We start from the raw sequence: 12517 nt of genomic DNA, 5'->3' as shown, positions 1-12517 counted from the left end.
GGGTCTAGCAAAGGAATCCCAAGCTAGCCTAAAGAGGTATGAATCTGGTCAGGGATGTTTTAGGGTGGTCCCAGGCCAGTGTGGCAAGAAGGCTAAGGGTGACTGAAGGCTTTCTTGGCCAGGGGCATCTTCAAACATTCACTGTAAATATATTTTGGGACAAATAGGAACACTACCTTGTGTATCTATTTGCAGGTGGCTCAAGGGTGTCATGGGGAATGCAGTGGGAACAGGGTACACATATACCTCACAGAGGTGCTAACAGTATCAGAATTATTAATGAACATAGTTTAATTGATTGGTTGGTGATGGCTTTGGACCAGGGATGATCAAAGAGATAGAAAATAGTGAGAAAATAAAATATATAACAAAATATGCCTTTATCATGGCCAAATTGATATAAAATATTTATATACAAGGCGTCTCAAAAGTCTTAGTGAGATTTTAAGCTATTAAAGTTTAATAACTTTTAAGCAATTAAAGCTTAACACCGCACCAAGCCTTTTGGGACACCCTTTGTAATGAATTTGGATTTGCCTCTAACAGGACATTTCTAGGGAAGCATGGAGCAGATCCCATGCTTGGATGCTGCACCACTCCACCCCCCCTCCCCCCATTTTTTGTCTGGTATGAAACCTCTAAGCTTTTTGTTATTATTAACAACAACAATAATAATATAGAAATAGTAAGTTATGTTTCTATAGCTTTTAAGGTTTTTTTTTAAGGTTTTTTAAGAGTATGTATTTGGAAGAAGTGGAGTGGAGTGGGAGGGAGGCAAAAAAAGTCTCTGTCTCCCTCTGTGTGCTGGGGTGTGGTTTATGTTTGAGACTCATTTCAATGGACAGGACAGGGGGCCGGGTCTGGAGGCACTTACCAGCTGCCTAATCCTGGACAAGTCACAGCCTCTCTGAGTGAGCCTCAGACAACCCCCTTAGACTTAGCTCCTAAAATGCCTGGATTCAATTCACCATTTCTGACTTGTCCCTTTGGGGGAATCTTTTTTTTTTTTTTTTATCATAGCTTTCTAAGTTTTGGCTGTGGCCGTAACCATGTCCACAGTTTAACCTCTGGCATAGATCTGGACCTCAGACTCATTGCTTAACCAATCTTGGCTTCAGTTTTCCCACCTCTGATATGTATAGAGTCCTTCTTACCCTTACAAGGAGTGGTCTGAAAGGCTTGTTGTTGATTGCCCTTTGTTCTTGAAGAGGACCATGACATCAGGGAGATGATGCCATGGCATGCAAGTGAATTGGACTTAAGTGAGGGAGGGCTGTACAAGGTCAGCAGGCTCACTTTCTCCTCCTGAGCCATCTGGATCCAGGGACAAAATATAGATCAGGATGACTGGAGATGGCCCTTTGTCTGAAAGTGACAAAGGTAAGAGATGAGAAGGCATTAAGAGGTCCTCCTTTCTATTCTCCACCTCTCCACCACCTTCTTCCAGGCTCTGATTACTGACACTTTGGTCTATATTTCCAAAATTGTTACCCTTTGACTCAGAGTGAGCTGGGGAAGTCAGAGGGACTTGGGTAAAGGTGGGATGGTGGTAGAGGAATCTTGTTTTTATACCTCCTGGCCTCTGAAAGCCCTCTGCAAGTAATCCAGTCTAGGCTCCCTGTCCCTATCCCTCCAACCTAGGCCTGTCCCCTCTGACATTTAGAAGAAAGGCTTTGAGCCAAACACCTTCCGCTCATGAGTGATAGCTTCCTTTACCACCACCATTCTCCTCCTTTCTTCACAGATCCATCCCTGGAGTTCCCTTAGATCCTCACTGGTTATTTTTGACTCCCCTTGGTGGAGGGGCTAGATTCCCTGGCTATCATGCCAGACCCAGGGCATTTTCCTCAACCCCCCACCCCACCTCAAAGTGCTCCAGTTAATCTGGGAAATTCAATGCCAGAGACCTGGCTCCACCCCCTCCAGCTGCTACTGAGCTCCTTCTAGGGCAGTGAACTCCCCACTAGGGCCCCCTCCCCAATTCTCACTGGATTTAAAGGGCCACAGTAACATCCTTGGCTAAGAGAATCCTCAGACATGTTTCAGCCTCTGCTTGGTCTTACTTTATCTTATGTCCATCCACTCCATCCTGGGAAAGTATGAGAAATATCCAGTGGAAGACTTCAGAAGGGGAGGGATTCATAATAAATATCTTTTTAGCACCAATTGTGTGCAAGACACTAAGGAAAATTAAAAAGTTTAGACAGGCTAGATCTCCATCCTCTTTACCTTATGGTCTAATGAGAGCTTTGGCATATTAACAGGAGATAAATATTCTACAAAATAATGTATGATATATGAATCAGAGAAGTCAGAAGTGCCATGTGAAGTGGTCAGAATAATCAATTACCAAGCAGGAATTCAGAAGACTTCTTGGAAGGAAGAATGCTTTAATAATGATGATGTTGGTTATAATGATGATAGATAGCACTTTAAGGTTTGCAAAGTACTTTACAAATATCATTTTTTTTACTCACAACAACCTTGAGAGGTATGTGCTATTATTATTCCCATTGTACAGGTGAGGAAACTGAAGTATATAGAGATTAAGTGACTTGCCCAGGGTCACACAGCTAGTAATCATCTGAGGCTGATTTGAAATCAGGTCTTCCTTACTCCAAGACCAGTGATCTATATTCACTATACCATCTAAATGCCTAGCTAGGATATAAAGATTGAGGAGACTTTAAACAAATGGAGAACAGGATTGAGGGCATTCAGGTAGGAAACAGTGTGAGCAGAGGCACGGAGGTGAAAAATGCTGTCATGCATATATACACATATATGAATGCCTGTATGTGTGTATATTTGTATATGAGATGGCAAGTGGCCCGATTTGGTCAGAATTGTAGTTAGGTGATTGGGAATAGTATGAGAAAACGTTGGAGGAAGTGAGATGATACCAGATATTGAGGAACCTTGAATGATTGGAAAATGAGCTTAAATTTTGCAGGGTTTTGATCAGAAGAGTCACATGACTCAAGGTATACCTTGAGAAGAGGAAAGATTCAATGAATCAGTGAAGAGAGAGAGACAGAGACAGACAGAGACAGAGAGGTAGAGACAGAGACAGAAAAAGAGAAGAGAGAGAAAGAGGAGGGACAGAAAAAGAGAGGGGAGAGAGACAGAGACAGAGATAGAGACAGAGAGAAAGAGAGAGAGAGAGAGGAGAGAGAGAGAGAGACAGAGATAGAGACATAGGGGGAGAGAGAGACAGAGAGACAGAGAGAGAGAGAAACTACAGGAACCTGGGTGTTTTTGATTATGAACCTGAGGAATGGGGGAGGAGGGAAACACAAACTAGATGGATATGGGGAGAGATAGGATCACAACTCATGGGGAATAGGCCCTGTGAAGGTGAAGGAGCCATTGAACATTGGCTCACAGACAGAAATTAGGATGCAGGGGTGATAGAGGATAGGAAGGAAGGAGACAGGCATTCTTTAAGAACCTACTGCTAGGCACTGTACCAAAGGCTTTACAAATATGATCTTATTTTATCTTTGCAACAACCCTGGGAGGTACGTGCTGCTGTTATCCCCATTTTACAGTTGAATTAACTGAGGCAGGCAGAGATTAGGTGATTTGTTCAGGGTCACAAAGTTAAGTGTCTAAGGCTGAATAGTAATGATATTAACAATAACATCAATAATAATGAACATTTATATGACATACATGGCAGGTACTGTGCTAAGCACTTAAAATTATTCTCTCATTTGATCCTCGCAACAACCCTGGGAGGCAGATGCTGTTATTATTATCCCCTTTTTACAGATGAGGAACTGAGACAAATAGAAGTGAAGTGACTTGTCCAGGGTCACATAGCTAGTAAATGTCTGGGGCTGGATTTGAACTCAGATCTTCCTTACTCCAGACCCAATATTTTATCCACTGTGGAATGAAGACGAAGAACAAATTATTGCTTCCCAGACTTGACTCCATCATCCTTCAGGTTTCTCCTTCCCTTCAGTAGTATTGAGGTGGCATTCAATGGGCAAAACTGGATTAAGTTAGTAAAAAAAAAAAAAAATCATAGATTTTCGAAACTTGGAAAGGACCTCAGAGACCGTCTATAGAGTCTTACCTCTTGATTTTAAAGATGAGGAAACTGAGATCTAGGGAGGGAAAATGATTTGCCCATGGTTACTCAGGCAGAATCTACAGCATAGCATAGTGGCAAGAGGCCTGAAACTGGATTCAAAGGGTGTGGATTTGAATCCTGACTTGGTCACTTACTACCATTATAATCTTGGACAAATCACTCAATGCTCTCCAAGCTTGGTCTCTTCCATCTCTTAATCTATAATTTTAGAACTAATGGTGTTTTTCTCTTCTCTTCCCATAGCCTTTTAAGAAAACATTTTGAGAAAGCAATTTGGAACTATGCCCAAAGGGTTACAAAAATGTGCATACCCTTTCATTCAGCAATACCACTTTTAGGGCTGTATCCCAAAGAGATCGTAGAAATGGGAAAAGGACCCACACATACAAAAATATATATAGCAGCATTTTTTATGGTGGAACCGGAACTAGAAATTGAGGGAATGCTCATCAATTGGAGAATGGCTGAACAAGCTGTGGTATATGAATGTAATGGAATACTATTGTGCTATAGGGAATGACAAACACGCAGATTTCAGAAAAACCTGGAAAGACTTATATGAACTGATGCTGAGTGAAGTAAACAGAACCAGGAGAACACTGTACACAGTCATAGTCACAATGTGCGATGACTGACTTTGATAGACTTAGCTCTTCTTAGCAATGCAAGGATCTAAGACAGCTCCAAAAGACTCATGATGGAAAATGCTATCCACATCCAGAGAAAGAAATACGGAGTTTGAATTCAGGTTGAAGCATACTATTTGCTCTCTTTTTTGTTTTCTTTTTTTCTTCTCATAGTTTCTCCCATTTGTTCTAATTCTTCTATACAATATAACTAATGTGAAAGCATGTTTAATAAGAATGTCTATGTAGAGCCTATATCAGATTGCATGCTGTCTTGGGGAGGGGGGAAGGGAAGGAGATGGAAAGATCTAAAGCTTATGGAAGTGAATGTTGAAAACTAAAAATAAATAAATTAATTTAAAAATTAAAAAACCACACACTTTGAAGCATTTGTTTCCTTTCCTTATGGTGCTGAGACTGAAGGCAAAATCTGCCTAGATGGAGGTAAGAGGGTTAATTTTCCTCATTGGACTAGGTAACTGCCTGCCCAGGGGAAGGGAACAGAGTTGGCCTGGAGACAGGGAAAAGTGGAGGTTTGACTAGGGGAAGGTTTAAATTCTCAGAGTGATGAAAGGAGACACCTTCCAGGCTCTTTGAAGGGACGGGTGCTTTATGTGCAGGGACAGCTGGGGTCCCGGACAGTGTGTTGCTTCTCAAACTCAGCCCACAGTGACCTCTCTGTTTTCCCCACCCCCTCCAGTTGTCACTACTGAGACTAGATGCAGTACACAAACATAGCTCCCTGGTGGGCACAACCCAACCCCCTAAGGCAACAGGCTTTGTTGACATAAACAGGGTGTATGAAGGATGGGGAGGGTGACCTGCACAGTTTGTAATAGGAAAATGAGTCCCCAGTGGCCTATTACCTTAAAAAGGATCCTAAGATCCTGGTTCAACTTCAGTAAATTATAAATAAGCACAGTGTGGCTTCCATGCCTTTTTCTCTTGTGCTTCCCTTTCCAGGCCCTATTCCAACCGCCTATAGCTGCCATTTTACTTAGCCTGTCCTGGTAACTGAAGAAGGGTGTCTGACTAACTCACACTAAAGTGTTAGGGACTAATAGCTATGGCCCTTTCCAAGCATATTTGCATGATAAGATGAAAGATAGATAGATAGATAGATAGATAGATAGATAGATAGATAGATAGATAGATAGATCATAGAACACTTATTAAGTGCTTACTATGTATCAGGCACTGTGCTGTCTTAAAATAGAATCTCATGGGACAGGACAAGGCTTAACTCCAAAGGAATTAATCAGGGATGGTGGAACTTAGGATATCAGTAGGGAATTTGGGGAAAGGTTCCCCTGTCATGCCAAGTATATCTAGGTAAGCTGAGCAATGACATATAGTGGAGGAAGGTTTTACTGCCTCTCTCTCTCACACACACACATACACACACACACATGCACACACATACACACAATACACACAAATGCACGCATCACATACATACACACATACACACATACATACAACACACATACACACATCACATACACGCATACACACATACACACATACACACATATACACACATCATATACACATACACACATGCACACACATACACACATATACACACATACACACACACACACACACCTTCCAGACATCTGCCAGTGTTTGCTCATGCCCACCACACCCAACTACATTATACAAGTATGAATATACACAAATGCTGTCCTCTCTTCTCTATCCAACATTGGTGAATAGCCCCCTTTTCAAAGCCCCTCTTTTGCTCCATATTCCTCTCCCATCTCAGACTCCTCCAACGGAACTCCTGGGGTATGGGTATTAAAATGAGGGCAGACTTACTCATTGATAGCCTTGTCCTCCCACCTCCCATTCCTACTATAATGAATCACCACAACACCATGTACACAGACTGAGAGGCTCATCCGTTATTTAGAAAAAGCAAACTCACAAAAATACCATGTGGACACATGGTGGTATTCAGACAGGTGGAAAAACACACTTAGCACAGGACAAAAAGGTATGCACACACATATATACTCAAGCATGCTTTGGCTGGAGAAATCCTGAGATATATCTGGCTCTGGCCGGAGATAGCTTCTGATTTTATTTATACACAACTCAGAGGTAACTAGCAACAAGAAAGGAAGGGGGAGGTGGAATAAATGCTTCCTACATGGGACTGAGGGCTGGAAATTGGTAGTGGAGAAGGGGAGACGATTAAGTAGATGAAGTAGTGTAAGTTTAGGGACTGAATCAAGGGGCTGGGGTTGGAGATGCTGGACTTTAGTAGATCAGAGACCAAGTTCTAGAAAGTACTGGGGAAGCCTCTTGAGCAATCTTATGCCTTCTGGTTAAGGTATTTTTTGGTTTTCTGGAAATATGAGGAATCCAAGGAATCTTTACAAGTCTATACCATTTGCTATAACTTGAGGGAGAGGCATCTCTGACACTAACCCCTATGGAAGATGTGACCTTAGGAAGGAGCCTGCCTACACAGTTCCTCATAAGGTCTGAGCCTTAATTTAGATCTTGAAATTAGGTTTTCTTGTCTCCAAGACCAACATTCTATCTACTGTGCTATCATAGTTGCCTACCTGGGATGTAAAGGATGAGAGAGGGTGTTAAACAAATGGAGAGCAGGGATAAAGGCATTCAGATGGGGAACAGTATGAGCAAAGGCGCAGAGGTGGGAAATGTGGGTGTGCTTATATATATATCTATGTATGGATAAGCATATATATGTATATATCAAATCATTAATTTATCAATAAACAATTATTAAATACCTACTGTATGCCAGGTACTGTGCTAAACACTAGGGATGCAATAAGAGGCAAAAGACAGTCCCTGCATTCAAGGAGCTTATGGTATAATTGGGAAACAACATGCAAACAAATATGTACAAAGCAAGCCATATACAAGATAGACAGTAAATAATTAACAGAAGAAGGCATTAGAATTAAAAGAGATTAGGGGAGGTTTCCTGTAGAAGGTAGGATTTTAGTTGGGACTTACAGGAAGCCAGGAGGGTCAGTAGTTGAAGCAAAGGAGGGAGAACACTATAAATATGGGGAAACAGTCAAAGAAATTGCCTGGAGCCAAAAGATGGAGTGTTTTGTTCCTCTTTAAAATTTATTTATTTAAGTTTTCAACATTCATTTCCACAAAATTTTGAGTTCCAGATTTTCTCCCCATTTCTCCCCTCCTCCCACCCCCAAACCCTGAGCATTCTAATTACCCCTATTACCAATCTACCTTCCCTTCTAACATCCCTCCCTTCCCTTATCCCCATCTTCTCTTTTGTCCTGTAGGGCAAGATAAATTTCTATACTCCATTACCTGTATTTCTTATTTCCTAGTTGTATGCAGGAACAATACACAACAGTTGTTCCTAAAACTTTGACTTCCAACTTCTCTTCCTCCCTCCCTCCCCACCCATCCCCATTGGGAAGGCAAGCAATTCAATATAGGTCATATCTGTGTAGTTTTGCAAATGACTTCCATAATAGTCATGTTGTGAAAGACTAACTATATTTCCCTCCATCCTATCCTGTCCCCCATTTCTTCTATTCTCTCTTTTGACCCTGTCCCTCCCCAAGAGTGTTGATTTCTAATTGCTCCCTCCTCCCATTGCCCTCCCTTCCATCATCCCCCCCATCCTGCTTATCCCCTTCTCCCCCACTTCCCTGTATTGTAAGATAGGTTTTCATACCAAAATGAGTATGCATTTTATTCCTTCCTTTAGTCTAATGTGATGAGAATAAGCTTCATGTTTTTTCTCTCACCTGCCCCCTTTTTCCCTCCACTGAAAAGTCTTTTACTTGCCTCTTTTATGAGAGATAATTTGCCCCATTCCATTTCTCCCTTTCTCCTCCCAATATATTTCTCTCTCACCCCTTAATTTCATTTTTTAAAGATATGATCCCATCCTATTCAACTCACCCTGTGCTCTCTGTCTTTCTCTCTCTGTGTTGTGTGTGTGTGTGTGTGTGTGTGTGTGTGTGTGTGTGTGTGTGTAATCCCACCAGCTACCCAGATAGTGAAAAAAGTTTCAAGAGTTACAAATATTGTCTTTCCATGTAGGAATGTAAACAGTTCAACTTTAGAAAGTCCCTTATGATTTCTCTTTGCTGTTTACCTTTTCATGTTCCTCTTTTTAATGGAGCAACTTGCTTGCCAGTGTCACTGGATCAAAGGATACTGTTGGAGAATAATGTATAAGGAGACTGGAAAGGCAGGAGTGGGCTAGGTTAGGAAGGATTTTAAATGTCAAAGAGAACATTTTGCATTTGATTCTGGAAGAAATAGGAAGCCACTGGAGTTTCTTGAGTGGGAGGGGGTTGGTGAAATGATCAGACCTTCATTTTAGGAAAATCACTTTAATGGCTGATTGGAAAATAGATTGGAGTGGGGAGGGACTTCAGGCAGGAAGACTCACAAACAGGCTATTGCAATAATCCAGGTGTAAGGGGATGAGGGCCTGCACTAGAATGGTAGCTGTGTCAGAGGAGAGAAGATGTACTGAAAAGATACTGCAAAGGTTAAATCTGCAGGACTTGGCAACAACTTGGATATGGAGTGTGAGACGTAGTGATGACTCCTAGGTTTCAAGCTTGGGGGATGGGGAGGATAATAATAAGGAAGGGTAGGGGGAGAGAGTTTAGGGGGAAAGATATTGAGTTCTGTTTGGGACATATAGAGTTGAAGATGTCAATGGACATGTAGTTCAAGATCTCTGAAAGGAGGTTGGAGATGTGAGATTGGAGGTCAGTAGAAAGATTAGGGTAGAAAAGATAGATTTGAGAATCATCAGCATAGAGATGGCATTTAAATCCATGGGAGCAGAAGAGATCAACAAATGAAGTAGTATATATAGAGAAGAGGGCCTAAGACAAAACCCTGGAGAAGAGCCCATCAAAGAAAACAGAGAATGACTGGTCAGAGAGGTAGGAGAAAAACTAGGAAAGAGTGATGTCCTGGACACCTCGAGAAAAGAGAGGAAAGAGTGATCAAGTGCCAAAGGCTGCAGAGAGGTCAAAGGAGAATGAAGACTGAGAAAAAGACCATTGGATTTGGCAACTAAGAGATCATTAGCAACTTTGGAGAGACTAGTTTTGGTGGAATAAAAGGGCTGGAAACCAGTTTTCAAGGGGTTAAGAACAGAGCAAGAGAAGAGAAAGTGGAAGCATCTATTGTAGACAGCTTTTTTTGAGTTTAGCTACAAAGAGCAGGAGAGATATAGGACCATAGTGAGCAGGGACCGAAAGATCAAGTGAGGATTTTTTCAGGATGCTGGAGAAAAGGAGATATTTATAGGCAGTAGAAAATGAGCCAGTGGACAGAGAGAGATTGAAAATAAGTGAAGGAGTGGGGAGGACAGAGGGGACAATCTGTTAGAAGAGATGGGATTGAATGGGATCACTTTAACAAGTAGAAAGGTTAGCCTTGTTAAAGAGTAAGGCCACTTCATCATGTGAGACAGGGTTGAAGGAGATAGTGGTAGTAGGCATCTGAGTAACAGGACAATGAGGAACAGGGGACAGGAGGAAGTTCATTGTGAATGGCCTTGATTTTTTTTCTGTAAAATATGAGACAGTGTTTTCAGCCAAGAGGATGGGGAGCCATGGGAGGTGTGAGAAGGATGAAAAGGTTTGGAAGAGCTGCTGTAGGGAATGGGATAGTGAATTAATAAGGCAGGTATAAGTAGGATTGCCTAGCAGCAATGAAGGTAAAGTTGAGGTCGTGTGACACAAATTGGTAGTGGACCCAGATGGAATGGTTGTGTGATTTTCTTTATCTTCATTCAGCAGCATGTGTCTTGGCACAAAGGTGATAAATGGTCGGAGTGATCCAAGGCTGAGGCTTGGCTAGGTGTAATTGATGATATGATGAGGATAGGGATTCAAGAGAGAAGGACAGTGTAGAATCGAATTGGTTCACAAAGGAGTCAATATGGGGGAAAGAGGAGAGAATGGCTAGTGCAAGGGAGATGGCCTGGGAGAGAAGTGAAAGGTCAAGCATTTGGAGGGCATGCTGAGGATGAAGAGTGGTGCATATAAGGAAAGGAAGAAGAAGTAAAAAGTCAATAGATTGATTTTTATGGTCAATATATGGTCAGGTAAAGGGATTTCAGAATTTGTGGGTGAGGGGAAAATGGCCACATCTTTGTGTGTAACTGAGGTGGGTTGGAGGAGTAGTTCATGGAGGAGTAGCTCATGAGTAGATTGAGAAACTGAGTAATTAGGGCATTTGAGGGAGAATCATTACATACATTGAAGTCCTCTAGTATGAGAGCAGGAGTTGGGGAGGACAGAAAAATTATAAGCTAAGTATTGAACTCATTGGGGAAGGAAGGAAAATGATGGAGGGTGGGTGATTTTCTGGAGACAATAGCTACCAGGATTTTGATTGAGTGGTAGATATGAATAGCATGAACCTCAAAGGAAGAGAGGTGATAAAGGAAGGGAAAGAACTTGGAAGTGGTGATGGGAAAAAAGGCGTGTTTCAACTTTTCCACTTCAACCAACCAAGCCAAGGAGAATGAATGAAGGTGCAGTCAGTACTAGTACATACAGTTCAGACCTAACCCCTCAGGGTTGTAGAAGGAACTCATATAAGTTCTTGACAACTAAATTTTGAATAGCGTATAAGAAAGAAAAAAAAGAACAAGATGATGACATAGACATTCACAGATTGTAGAACTGCAGATTGAAAGCTGAGAAGGAATTTACAAATTGTTTAGTTCAAACCCATTCTTTCATAAATGAGAAGAATTAACCAAGGTTATATAGGAACAGAGCCTGAATTCATACCCAGGTCCTCTGATTTCCAAAGCCCTGCTCTTGTCATTAAACCAGGAAGAGTGAAAGGGACACCAGACTGAGGGAGAGCTTTGGGGGCAGGCAATGGGAGTTGTCAACTTTAATACTTTATGGGAGGAGGCATGGGACCTTGGGTTCCATAGATTTAGGTAGAATAGAAAGATAATTGCCATTGGAGTCAAAAGACTTCCTTATACAAGCAACTTGTATTAGCTATCTAATACAAGTTTCCTAAGTTTTTCTAAGTTTCCTCCCAGCTTTTGTGATAGTGTTGAGTCAGACCACCACACCCACCACCTTAGATTAGGATGGAAATATGCTGGGGATGGAAGCTCAATTCCATGTGGACAGTCTCGGGCGGGTAAAGGTGGGAACTTCTAAATCTTAGAGTTCTCATGAGGCCCCCCATAAAACACCAGGGAATCGAGGAGTGAGACCGAGCAATCTCGTGTATTTCCGCCTCTTCCCATGAGAAACGTGATGGGAGGAGCATCCCCCTCGAGACTGTCCTGGATCTGGGCACACCTATTGTTATCTAACAGGCACGGTATTCAGGTGCAAACTATGCGGCCGGAGAGCTTAATTAGGGTCAGGAAAGCCTGAAGGCTCTCTTAGCTCGGGAGGGGCCCTTACAGGACAGAAGGCTCCGTTTTTCCTCTCTTCGCTCTCCCCTCCCCCTCTCTCCCCACTTACACTTCTGCTTCCAATCTCTTATCGTAAGATCTTTGCCTCCTTGGGAGATTCCTCGCTCCCTCCTAAGGAAGAGCTTCCCCTGCACTTGTAACCAGGACCCTGAATAAAGCTTAACCCTTGTTCGACTCCGGAAAGTCTCTTCTCTCATACATTTATCTGGTTTGGCCAGCCGAAGACCTGCGATAGAGGTAAGGTAAGACTCGGGTAGCCCTCAGGCCTCTAGGCCTGGCAGAAATAGTCTAAGACCCTGAGCTCAAGAGCCCTAGGAATAAGAATACCCTGCTTCTCCTAAA

This window comes from Notamacropus eugenii, chromosome 2 (assembly GCF_028372415.1).
Source record: "Notamacropus eugenii isolate mMacEug1 chromosome 2, mMacEug1.pri_v2, whole genome shotgun sequence".
NCBI lineage: Eukaryota > Metazoa > Chordata > Mammalia > Diprotodontia > Macropodidae > Notamacropus > Notamacropus eugenii.
This window is presented reverse-complemented; position numbering follows the sequence as displayed.